Source organism: Triturus cristatus, chromosome 6, assembly GCF_964204655.1.
Source record: "Triturus cristatus chromosome 6, aTriCri1.1, whole genome shotgun sequence".
NCBI lineage: Eukaryota > Metazoa > Chordata > Amphibia > Caudata > Salamandridae > Triturus > Triturus cristatus.
Window position 1 is genome coordinate 528,110,437 of NC_140589.1, and position 12,903 is coordinate 528,123,339.

The window sequence follows — 12,903 nt, forward strand, 5'->3', positions numbered from 1 at the left end:
AAAATACCGCCGGCACTCGCTCAATCCAGACGGCGTTCGGTGTGCGAGATCCTTACTGTGTGAGGGTTTCAGCCCAATTCACTTGGGGCATATCGTTTTATGGCGGATTTTCTGGAGTAGTGCATCGGAGCAGAGCAACCGCGCGGCCATTTCCTTCGGCAGTAGGCCACGCCCCCTATTTTCAATTTCTTGAAATTAAATCTGTAGCCCATATGAGCAAATCCCAAAACAATGCGGTCTACTCTAGCCAAGTGAGCTGAAAGGTCATCATCCCTCAAGTATATGTCATCGACATAGGACAATGCCGTCAACTTATTTCAAAAGTCCTGTAACCTCGGCTCATATACCCTTGGGGCAATTGACAGAACTTTGAGTACCTAGTGCACTGCATTCAGTAAGTACCTGCTTTCAGGTCCTATATTTTGGCAGAAAAATCCATTAGAAATGTCTAAGGTTGTTTTGCATCTTTTCTGGACTATTATTCATTAGTGTCACGCTGTGCACATTTTGTACAGCAAATGTGCATCTAGCGGTGTTCAAGGGTTTATAAACTAACACTAAACAATGTGGATGGTCTGTTTTCATTAGTGGAAATAAAGGATTATTCATAGGAGAGGTGCAACTTTCTATTACACCTTTGTATTGAAGTTGTGTGAGGATTGCTTTACCTTATGTTTTTAGCCTCATTTTTAATGGGGTATTGTCTTTAAGATAGAACTCACTGGATTCATGTATTAAGGGGAACCGTCATCTCACTCCACATGGTTGCGATATAAAGCAGGAACTTGCACTAAGGCCTACTCCTTGACATATGAATTTTTTTCTGCATCTGGGAGGAGCTCAGAAAAAGCTGGTAAAATTACTGCTTATTCCCTTCAGGAGTCAAACCCTTTTCAGTCAAGAGAATGTCATAGCTGAATGACAAGTTCTACCAAAAGAGAACATTAATGGGATGTTGTATATTCTCCTCCATCTGGAGTAGCATCTCATATAGCTAATGTGGGACAATCACTCTCCTATCTAGTGTTCAACATGGATATAGTCACTTGTTGCTACAACCGCCGGACACTCCATAAGATTCCGGTGAACTATTGTGACTTCTGCAGCACTGTCCAGCATGGTCAGATGCCACTCCCCTCTCAGAAGCAGTGTCCTCAATATCTGTGGCATGCTTGATTTTAAGACCAGCCACCTACTTCTTCTTGAATTCAGGCTTGGACTGTTATCTTCCTGTTTTATAAAGTCAGATGAACATTGTGAGTCCTTATTTTGCTTCATGTACTCCTCTGATCTGCGCTCAGATCACCCCCTCTCTCTGAGTGTTTTCCAGATGAACCCTGAAAGAAACAAGAGGAATGTGTATCAGCATCCTGATCCTTATCAGATGGTTTATTATTTTCATGGTTATGCAAATTATAGCATTTATCAGTAGACTTCTGTTGAGGAGATCCACCCTGGGTGTTATTCTTTTCTTTATTTTTCTTATTATCCCACATCTCCTTAACAGAAGAGTCTGATGTCTGTTTCGAGTTATCCTTTTCAGACTTACTCTTAATTTGTGGTTTACTAGGTCCCCAAATTATCAATACCTATTGTTGCATAGGTTTCCTTAATACTTTTTGGTAATTCTCCCTGAGCCAAGTTAGTGGTATTGTTAGTACTTCATAAGCTATGAAGTTGTTGGGAACTGAAGCCCCAGTGTATCTTTGAAACCTTCTTGTTTGTGCTTTTGCTGCTGGAACCTTAACCCATGAATAGAATACCTCTGTTCTGAATTCCTAGTTGGTTTCAACCATGAAGGTAATGTCCCCACCCATAAGAAGTAGTCTACTTTGTAACAACATTTGTGTAACCGCATGTCTGCAGGTTACTGGTATATTAGTTGCTGCGTCTTCGTCAGCCATATGAATAAGTGCATTTCAGAGAGGATACCTCTATGGGGTGATCCTTTGACAGGTACAGGCTTGAACAACCTGCATCTAATACATAATTTTTACCTTCTCAGCCGAGGAAGATATTTCCCTAATACAATGAAGTCTCTGGTTAAGAGGTGAGTAAGGGTATTTAAGCATGCAAAAGAAAACTATTCAGGTGAACCATTATAAAAGGACACAAGGTAGAACATTGGTAGCACCATGTTGTATGGCTTATACTTTCTCTGTAAAAACTGTGCGTTTGATGAACAACATAAACATCTAAACTGTGCAAGACGGACTCCATGCACACCATCCAGATATGTTGGCCTTAGTCCTGCTAGCTCTCAGTGCACCATCTGTACCTCTAACCTAACAAGGTAAAAAATGGATTGTTCAACCTCAGAACGTGACAACCCTGACTCCTCTAGGAAATTGTAATAACATATCGTTTGGTGACTCATGCATTGTAACACAAACACACAAGAAATACACAGCATGCAGTTTCAATATTTATTGAAGCATTGTGATTCTTGAGTAAAATACACGTCCTGCAATACTCAATATAAGGGAAAACAATAATTTTATTAACATAACGAGTGATGAAGAAGACAATTAGTACAATCATTTTGTTGTTACAGAGAAGATATGCTTTCATATAAGTACTGTAATAAATTTTAGAGTTACCTAACCATGTGTGTCTAGGGTGAGCAAATCTGTCAAATCATTATATGGTGATCTAACTCTCCGTTACCTGTGGGTAAATGTCATCAGCCTGCCTATCATGTTGGAGAGTTGAGCAGCATCCCTTTGAATGGGCTAACAGGAATCAGCTGGTTTGGAATTCTGGCATGGGTTGACCTCTCAGTGCCACCAAAATGCTCCTCTGTCTAAACAAGAGAGTGTTGTTGTTTATATAATAAACATGATTCCTGTAACCATGCCAAAGTCACAGTCAGGCACTATTGTTTTGAGTATTGTGAATGCTCTGAACGGACCAAACAAATAACCACCTTTTGCGTAATGAACTTAACGGATGTATGACGTTACAACGCATGCTTTTACACCGCATGCCGTTACAACGCATTTTTTACACCGCAAGATCAGTTACAACGCCAGCCTTTACAACGCATGCTTTTACAACGACGTACACTAGATGGAGTGCTGACATTAGAAATGTATAATTTACTATTCTAACTCCAGTCCACGTTGCAGTAGGGAAGGTGTTTGGATAGTAAAACTACACTATTTCTAATGTTAGCACGCCATCTAGTGCATTTCGTTGTAATAGCATGCGTTGTAATGGCATGCGTTGTAACAGATTTCGCGTTGTAATAGTTTCGTTGTAATGGTAGTGCGGTGTAAAAGTTGCGTTGTAAAGGTTGTTCACCGAACTTAACCCTTGTACAGAATGTTCAAGGTATTTGATAATGTGCCTACAAAGTGGAAATATAAGCAAAGCTCAGTTCAGAAAACATTATTCTGCACAGGCATGCAAACAAATTTGTATCACATGTCACAGTGTTTAAAAAAGAAGGCAATTTACCAACATGAGCATGTAACATGGGAGTGTTTCTACTCGGACTTATAATGTGACCACACAACAGAGATGTTCCGGCTGATCCAAATTCAGGTGTAGATATTGCAGTGTTGAAGAAAATGACCCATTGTCACCTTTGTAATAAAACTGGGCATAGGAAGAGAGAGTGTAGACTTAATCCAGCTAGAATTAATGGAAATGCTCAAATGAAGGAGAAAATCAGGTGCAGATGTAGAATGTACTAGTTCAGCAGATGCAATACCAATTCAAAAACAGGTCCCAATGACGCAAATTCCACATGCCCAGATGGCTCCACAAAATATGATAAACTCTAGATTGAACCTAACTCAAATACCCGAGACAAATCTAAATCCATTTCAGAATCAGAACACACTTCAACAATTCCAGTTGTTAAGACAATGACGGTTTCGCTCTGATAATTCCAAATGATGTTGTCTGAGGAGGGATGAGTATTGCAGGCATGGTTAAGTCTTGGAGGTAGACCAGAGTGGACCATTTGTAGAAGGAGGAGTAAATGGCCATCAAGTTTCATTTCTGAATGACACTGGTGCTACCAGATCCACTGTAAGAACAGCAGAAGGTCCAGACGGACCCTGCTTGGTAAAGAAGATCCAAGTTGTAAGAGTTTCAAATAAACAAATAACAAATCCTGTTTCAGAAAAAGTTCCTGTAAAATAGTTTTGTTTTAAGAAAATCATCAGTTTGCTGTTTGCGATTCTAGTCTTGTACACCTGTTAGGGAGAGAATTATTGTGCTAGTTAAATTGCAAAATGTATTGTACTCTGAATGGTGTTGAGTTCCAGAGGCGTGATGAAGATGTTTATTTTAAATGGCTAGACAAGAAACAGCTGTAAGATTATATCCGATAAGGACAGTTGGTGAACTGCCTCATGATTTTAAAAAAAAAGCATTAAACCCAGAAGTATGGGATTTCACAGTAAAAGATATTGAACTGATTAAAGGTGTAGAACCTGCTAGAATCACAGCAAAACCTAATGCTGTGTATCCAAGAACATCACCATATAATTTTACTCCAGAAACAATTGCAGGAATTACCTCTGTAATTGAAGAAATGCTGAGAAAAGGAATCTTGAGAGAAATTATTGGAAGCCCTTGCAACACTTCGATCATGGGTTTACAGACACTCAATGGTAAATAACAGATTGCACAGGATCTCCGAAAGATAAATAGCATTATTGTTTCAAGTTGTCCTGTGGTACTGATTCCAGCCACCATACTCTTTCAAATTCCATGTACTGCAAAGTAGCTCACAGTAGCGGATCTGTGTAAGGCGTTCTTTCCTGTTCCATTGCATGAGGACAGCTAATACCTTCAGAGGGAGAGTTTTGGCATGGTGCCGAGTTCCACAAGGGTATACAGAGAGCCCATTCATTTTCAACTAGATCTTGAAAAAGATTCTGGAATCCCTGGAGATGCCCTACAAATCAGTTCTCGTGCAGTATATTGATAACCTACTTTTGACATCAGACATATGAGAAGCTTGCAGAGAGAATACAATTGCCCTTTTAAATAACCTGTCTAAAAACAGTTATAAAGTGTCCCCTGATAAACTGCAATATTGTCAAACAGAAGTTCAATTCTTGGGACATATCATGGAGAAAGGAGTTAGGAAAGTGTCACCAGAGAGAGTAGAGGCCATTTTGCAAATGAGCCCACCCAAAACACAGAGAGAAGTCAGAATGTTCCTGGGAAAGGTGAGCTGCTGTCGACAGTAGATATCAAACCTTTCCCTGGCAGCGAAGCCTTTACTGAGGCTGATACATAAAGATGTGCCTGATCCGCTGCCATGGGGCGAGTACTTAAAAGAATTCCAAGAGCTGAGAGAGAGCCTCTGTCGTACCCTGGCTCTAGGAATACCTTATTACAGTAAGATGTTTACATTGTTTTGCATTGAGAGAGAGGACTGTGCTCTCTCAGAGCTTACTTAGAGGCATGGGGACTCACGAAGACCTGTGGCTTAATTTTAAACCACCCTTGACCCTGTAGCCACTTGACTCGCCAGCTGTCTTGGGTTAATCTTGAGAGATGTGAGAGTATAGTGATGGGAAATCCTTTCACTGGTATGGTCCCTCAATCTGTAGAGATTTTACTTACCAAATCAATAACTCAATATATGACAAATACTAGATTCACTAGGTATGAGCAACAGCTGTTCTCTTAGGAAAATGTGGTTTTGAAAAGAAGTCAGATTCATAATCCTTCAACCCTAATGCCTGCAAATGAAGATTTCAATGATGATGTTGAGGATGATTGTCTAGAGGTCACTCACTTATCCAAAAAGCCATTGCCCGACATAAAAGATGAACCCTTCAATTGAGCCTGATTATGTCATTTTCAGAAATGGCGCATATTTGAGAAACGATGGAGGTGTGTTTATGCTTACATTGTCTGCACAATCCAAGAAACTATAGAAGCTTCATGGTTTCAAAATGTTACCTCCTCACGATTTGCAGGACTGATTTCCCTTACAAGAGACTGCCGTCTAACAGCCCAATTACGAGTGACTATATTTACAGGTAGTCAGTATGGCTTTAGTGTGCTGCATGATTTTGGACAATTATGGTCACAAACCATATTTATGACCTTTTCAGGAGCCTTGATAAGAAAGGGTGAACATTTAAGAAATTTGCTTCAGGCACTACAGCTGCCAGAAGAAGTGGAAGTGGTTAAAGTGCAGCTCACAGGAGAGGTAATGAATATGTCACAGTGGGAAACAGTTATGCTGACACATTTGCACAATACAGTGCACATTTAATGGGGTTTACACAAAGGAGTTAGAAGAAGATACTGCTCTATCAATGCTGTTGTCAGTAACAGATACACTGTAAAAATTAAATGAATTGCAGGAAAATGTTACAGAAGCAGAACAACAGAATTGAATCAGAGAAGGATGTGAGAAGAATGTTTATGAAATTTAGATGTCAGCAGGTGGAAGACCAATATTGCCAGACAGTTTACTGTTTCCCAGAACACAGCATTCCCATGGTGTAACACAATTAGGGAAAGAAGCAATGGTGAGGCTGTTCAGACAGAATTGTTTTAAGCCCAGATTTAGAATGTTTGCAGAAGAATTATGTCATTGATGCGTGGCATGTCAACAGATGAATGCAAGGAAAAGGATAACAGTAGCACTGAGTCACATTTGGAGATCAGGTGGTCCATTGAACAAGATGCATTTTTGAGATTCCAGTTTGTAACGGGTTGAGATATGTACTGGTTATAGTGTGCATTTTCTCTTGATGGGTGGAAGTCTACCCAACCTGGAGAAATGGCAGTCTCACTGTAGCTAGACTATTTTGTGTGAGGTAATACCTAGCTACGGCTTACCAGTTTCTCTGTGATCAGATCAGGGAACTCATTTCAGTAATGAGATCCTGAAGATGATTTGCACAGCAATACAGATTAAGCAGAGAATATACTGCAGGTTATCAACCAGAGTCTTCTAAAATAATAGCGTCCCGATTGGTTAAAGTTTGTGCATCCACTTCAATGAAATGGGCTGATTTTCTGCCTGTTTTTGATGAGTCTCGAAAATATGCCTGGCAGGCAGACTGGGTTATATACTCACAATATTTTATGGGGAATATGATGAGACTGCCTGTCGTGCCTGTAGATGCATTTTTTATCATTACAGATGGCATGGTCTTCAACTTCTGTAAAGGATTGGGTGATGTGGTGTGCTCTGTTTCTCACCAGGTTGAAGCTGCAACTTTGAATGTGCATCAAAAGTAGTACCCCGGCCATAGACCCAGCGACTGTATGTTGGTGAAAATACACGTACAGAAGTCTTGTCTGAAACTGAGATGAAAAGGCCACTACCAGATCACTGCAAACACTGCTGTTAAGTATGGCGCAATACCAAACTGGGTTCATGCTTCGCACACTGGAAGAGTAAGAAATCCATTTGAAGAAAAAGTGTTCTATGAACCAGAACCTAGAGCATTAGTGACAGAACCTTCATAAACTGTGCCAGCACAAGGAGTGATACAGCAAGCAAGACAGCATCGAGGAGGTGAGAGGGGTGAAGAGCGACAAGCAGTCTCACCAATTTAGGTTCCTGTGATTTAAAAAAGTGGCATTAAATTCTTGAGGGAAGAGAAGAGATCTCCAACTAAAACAGCAGTCAAGATAGCACCAGAACAACAAGAAGATCCGGTTGAAGGAACGAGTGCTAGAACAAGAAGAGGCGACTGTAATGCTGAAAGACCAAGAGACTAACGTCACTGAAACCTGAGATCATGCGAATCAGTTGATCGCATACCACAAACAGACAAATTCAAATTCAAATGTATTGTTTGATTACTAAAAACAATAAAAAAATGTTAAAACCATGTAGCTCATATGTACACATACAAAAGTTTAAAAAGAAAGAAAAAGAGGACCCAGGTTAGTGCAAAAACAGTGCAGTTATCTTGCGATAACAATGGGTTATAGTTAAAAGTTGTCAGGATATTGATGTTGTTTGACTATGTAGTTCAAGGTCTTTGGATAACATAACAGTCACGGGGTAGTTTTAAGAAAGTCTAAAAAAGGGACAAATAAATATGACAGTTAGTATTAAAAACTTAAGACAATATTCAGGTAGGCTACGCTGAAGGGGCTGGCGGCCGCTAAATTTTATTACAAAGAGGTGGCGAGACCAACCAGCGGAAGATTTGGTGCCTTCTCTTTCCCCAGCATTTAAGCAGCTCTGATGACAAATTCAGTGAACTGAATGTTCAGCTTTATATTTTCTTGGTTCATAGCTGCTATTATGGCCTGACGAGATGTGCGGGCACCTAGTTTGTTTCACTCCTCTCAGAATAAAGTCCTTCTGTCGTTGAGCAGAGCTGGGCATGTGCAGGCTATATGCTCCATGCTTTCGGAGTGGTAGCCGCATTCCCTGCATTCGATATTGAGACTGGGGCACCGTCATTGTGGCAGATGCTTTTAAACTCGCCATGCCTTAGGGCCATGAACTTAACCTTCCAAAAGAGTGAGTATGTGCTTGATAGGTAGGATGACTCAACCCCCAAGCCTGTTTCCTTCTGGATAGTTTTGCCCTGTCAGAGTGAAAAGACCAGAGCCAGACACTTTGCTTGATTACAGTCTTCAGTGCCTGTTGTGTAGGGAGTGGGCCAGGTGGTGCCGATATTTTTGACTATGTGTGCTGGTCAATATGTCATTCCAAAGTTTGGCCTCAAGACTGCCGTCCCGGAAGTTGCGCAGTCTGTTGCAGAACTTAATAAACGCGCCAGCCTCAATGCCGTTATGATCTAGGAGGAAATGTTCTAGTCTGACTTGTGCTGGGGATGAAGCCCTCGGCAGGCGCCATGCTCGTTTAAAGATTCTGGTGGTTGAAATGTTTAATAGGATGTTTGTTGTGTCCATCATAATCTTGTGTCCGTATGATAAGGAGTTGGTGATCTTGGCCTTCATCCTCTTGAGCAGTGGAGTTAGGCTTGGCCCTAGTAGATGTTTTGAGAGTTTTGCCGAGGCAACCTCAAGCGACAGTGCTTTAGCCTTGACGGCATCTTTTTGCTTGGTGAAGGAACCTCTGGAGTCGAGAAGGATTCCCAGGTATTTATAGTGTGGCACTGTGTCGATGCTTTTATTGTTGAAAAACCAACTACTTTTCCGCTGCTTCTGTTTGCTGAAATGAATTGTTTTTGACAGATTCTGTTCGAGAGCATTATCAAGTGTGTAGGGAAGGAGTTTGTCGAGTAGCCACTGCAGGCCTACCTTTGTGTGGCTCAGTAGCACAAGGTCGTCAGCGTATAACAGGTTGCTGATGCGGGTTCGGTCCAGTTGAGGTGGGTGGGAGTTAACCTTATCAGGTGTGGAGGATAGGTCTGAGATGAACAGATTAAAAAGAAGGGGTTCCAACACGCAGCCTTGTTTAACACCGCTTCCTGTTTGGATCTTTTTTAAGACATGGGACCCGTCACCCAACTTTACTCTTATCCAGGTTCGTGTGTGGAGTTGGATTATGGCTTGTAAGAGGGCGGGGGTATACCCCAGCGCTCTAATTTTTGCCATAGGCGGCCGCGTGGCAGCCGGTCAAAAGCCGCCTTGAAGTCGATGAAGCAGTAGTATAGTTGGATACGATCAACGTCTGCCTTATGGCGAACAAAGCAAAAACCAAAGGAAATGATGGACGGAGTGTTGAACATTGCAAGCACTCACCCCCAGTCAACTTATCTGGGTTTAATCCATCACCGTTCTTTAGCCCACTCTGCCACCCCAGTTCAAACATGGCCATATGCAAATCAGTCTGACCCTATGCCTCATGGGAACAGTCCAGCCCGAACTGCCAAGCCATGTCTTCCCTGGACCGGAAACAAGCTTCCTAGGACCGGTTTCTGGCATTTCAGCCATCTTCAGCCAGGCTTGCTTGAATCCAGTGGCAAGCAGAACTGGTCTGACACTGATTGTTTGTCTCTGTGCACGGATGCCTTGAAAGCTTTTTGAGATTGCTGAAAGAGGTTAAATAGGATTGCGTTTCTCTGGCTTTTTCTGGCCCGGCGTAGGGCAGAGTTTCTTTGTGTCAAATGGTGTAAGGGACACTAAAGAAGATCAGCAAACACCAAGGAGATCGAAAAGAGCATGAGTGCCTTGTTGAAGGTATTCTTACACCTGAATGGACTTATTTTGTGTGTTACATATTAAACACGCCATTAACAGATTTGGGTGGCCTGAGATCAGAACTATGTGAGCCCCCATGACAAAGTAAATTTAGAAGATGTTTGAAAATTATTTCTGAAAAGAAACAAAAGTTTGAGAGACATTATTGAAGTGAGAGATTTACAAATAGACTGAAATAAACATTTTTGTTTTAAGAAGATTTCCCTAGGTCCAAGGCTGCTGAAGAAGAGTAGGAATACCATTTAGAAAAGAGTAGCGCTGAGAATGAATATACGAATATCACTGTAAATACAGAGCTACAAGCACTAATTGCTTAAGAAACAAAACTGGTTTCAAAAACTAACAAGAAAAGAAACTAACCAAACTAATCTGAACTGAATTGCTGACTTTTTCCTACTGTAATCTGACTGCAGACAAACATGTGTTATCTAAATAGGAAAAGATGCAAGATTATTATGGTTAACCAAAGACCCTGCTAGGGACGCTGCCACTGCCGGACACAGCCTGCATTCAGGGGACTAGAGCCCCCAGCCATCACCGCAGAGCCAGGAGGCCCACAAAGCCACAGCCGGTCTCCCGCAGAACGGGAACCAAAGACGCTGCTAGGGACGTGCCACTGCCGGTCACAGCCTGCATTCAGGGGACTAGAGCCCCCAGCCATCACAGCAGCGCCAGGAGGCACACAATGCCGCGGCCAGTCTCCCGTAGTGCAGGACGCTCTCGGGTGAGGCCCGGGTAAATATGCACCTGTCTGCGGCCGCAAGAGGCTGGGCTAGGCCTACCCTCTTGGATGGCCGCTTGAGTCAGGTGCCCCAGGGAAAATATTTGCCCATCCTTTATACAAAGGATTCGGGGCCCCCAAGAGCCATGTAACAGGAAGCCTTGACTGCTGGTAAGCAGCTCTGAAAGCATTTGTTGACCATACTTCTTTCTGTTTGAACTTGTGGTTTCCCAAGAGCTGAACAGTTACGTGGGGGGGACCAGAGAAGCAACACTTTGCGAATATGGGCAAGAGGAAAGCAACGACCGCTGACCCTCTTTCTATTAATAAAAGGGCAACTATTGACTCTTACCTAGCCAAAGCAGTGGGGGCAATCACACAGGAGATTTATAAAGTGAGGAGGAGATTTTCCATGGGCCCTACGGGCTTAGTAGTGCCCGTATTAGCTCTGGGGGATATGGCAGGAGCAACTGACACAGGACCCCAGGCAAACGGGACAGTCAGTACACAGCCCATAGAGTCAGCGGCACAAGAGAAGAGAAACCGGCATAAGTCTTCCATCTCCACTTATGGTGGGCGAGGGACAAGGGACTACTCAAACTGAGGTTTGCAAGGGATCAGGGAAGAGGCATCCCAGGCCCCTAAGAGATCATGTAAAGCCCCCCAAAAAAATGAGCCAGTAAGGAAAACGGAGGCTCCAAAACCCCTGTTTAGCCAGACTGATCTGGAGAAATGTTGGAGCTCAATGAGAGGCACAGTCACTAACCTGATGACGGATCTACTCTCGAAGCTCTGGGACAAGATGGAAAAAGAGCTTTCAGACTCCAAAGAGACACTTGGAAAAGTGCAGAACACGCTGGAAACGTTGGCTAAAGCTCCACAGACAGTGTGTTCTAGTTCGTGAGGGCAGTGTGAGGCAGGCTTCTACCCACCAAACCCGAACTCAAGTAGGCCTCATGGGGCAGGACCGTAAAATGGCCTGGGGGATCAGGGGATTGAGACGAGCAACAGGCCTAATCCCAGCATACAGGAAGAGGAGGGAGGTGGCAGGCTTCTGAGAGATGGACATTTTTCATCATACTCACATGCAAAGGGAAGGGCAAGCACTAATAATATGTATAGCTCAGGACTGCCCGTGATCGATCTCCCCCCGGCCTGCTGTCCCTATCCCATAGTGCTGGTGGAGGTACACAGTTTGGGAGTGGGGTCGGAAGAGTCCACAGTCAACCTTATTAATAAAGTGGCTCACTGGCTTGAGAAATATAGTAGGGGACCATCCTCACATCCTGATGGCAAGAAGGGTTGCCTGGATAGGGAAATCAAGAAAGACCTTTTAAGGTGATGCAGTGATCGTTACCTTCAGATTCCCAGATCTAGCCCATAATATCTTGAGACACTCGACTGAGTTCCTCTTTTATGCTTCTGACATCAAACCCCTACCATTAGGTTTCTTCTAACACCAGAGGAATCAGTAACAGAGTAATAGGAGTCGGAAAGAGGGAGGAGTGTCCACTAAAGAGAGGGTGAGTGGGCGCTTAAACATTTATGAGCCGCTGTCGGATCTCAACGATCTAGACAGACAGACGGTGGGCACTGTAAAGAGCCTAGTTCAGCCAGTGGTTACCGCCTCCCATGCTCGGGAAGCTATCTCCTCAGGGGAACGGAAAAGAGAGAGTGAAACCCTCACCTCAAGTCGTTACTGTCAGAATGACCAAAGAGGACTCAAAGGCGATAAGATAATATCGGTTGGGCTATCCAGTTCCTAGGGAGGGAGGGAGATTAATCTGATCTCTTGGAATGTGGCAGGTCTAGGTGCAAAATTTGAGGACGAAAAATGGATCCAAACTATATCCGAATATAAGATCATTTGTTTACTAGAGACCTGGGAGGTGGAAAATATATATTTTTTGGAGGGATATAAGGTGTTCTTCCTCCCAACAGAAGGCTCGAGACAGGGGCTAGCAAAAGGTGGATTAATCATATTTATTGCCCTGGAGCTGTGTGGGTTAGTGTCTCAATAAACTGGAATTCAACAGTGGCACTAGGAATAAAACTGGTAGTAG

The 12,903-nt window shown here is 42.9% G+C and overlaps 1 long non-coding RNA gene across 2 annotated transcripts in view; it reads right to left on the reverse strand.

Moving 5' to 3' along the window:
• Positions 1 to 700: 700 nt before the first annotated feature.
• LOC146817367 (uncharacterized) overlaps positions 701 to 12,903 on the reverse strand; it is a 302,612-nt gene continuing 290,409 nt past the window's right edge. For both annotated transcript variants that reach the window (XR_014962996.1, XR_014962993.1), the window contains exon 5: positions 701 to 1,337. This is a non-coding gene — a long non-coding RNA (uncharacterized LOC146817367). The remainder of the gene's footprint in view (positions 1,338 to 12,903) is intronic.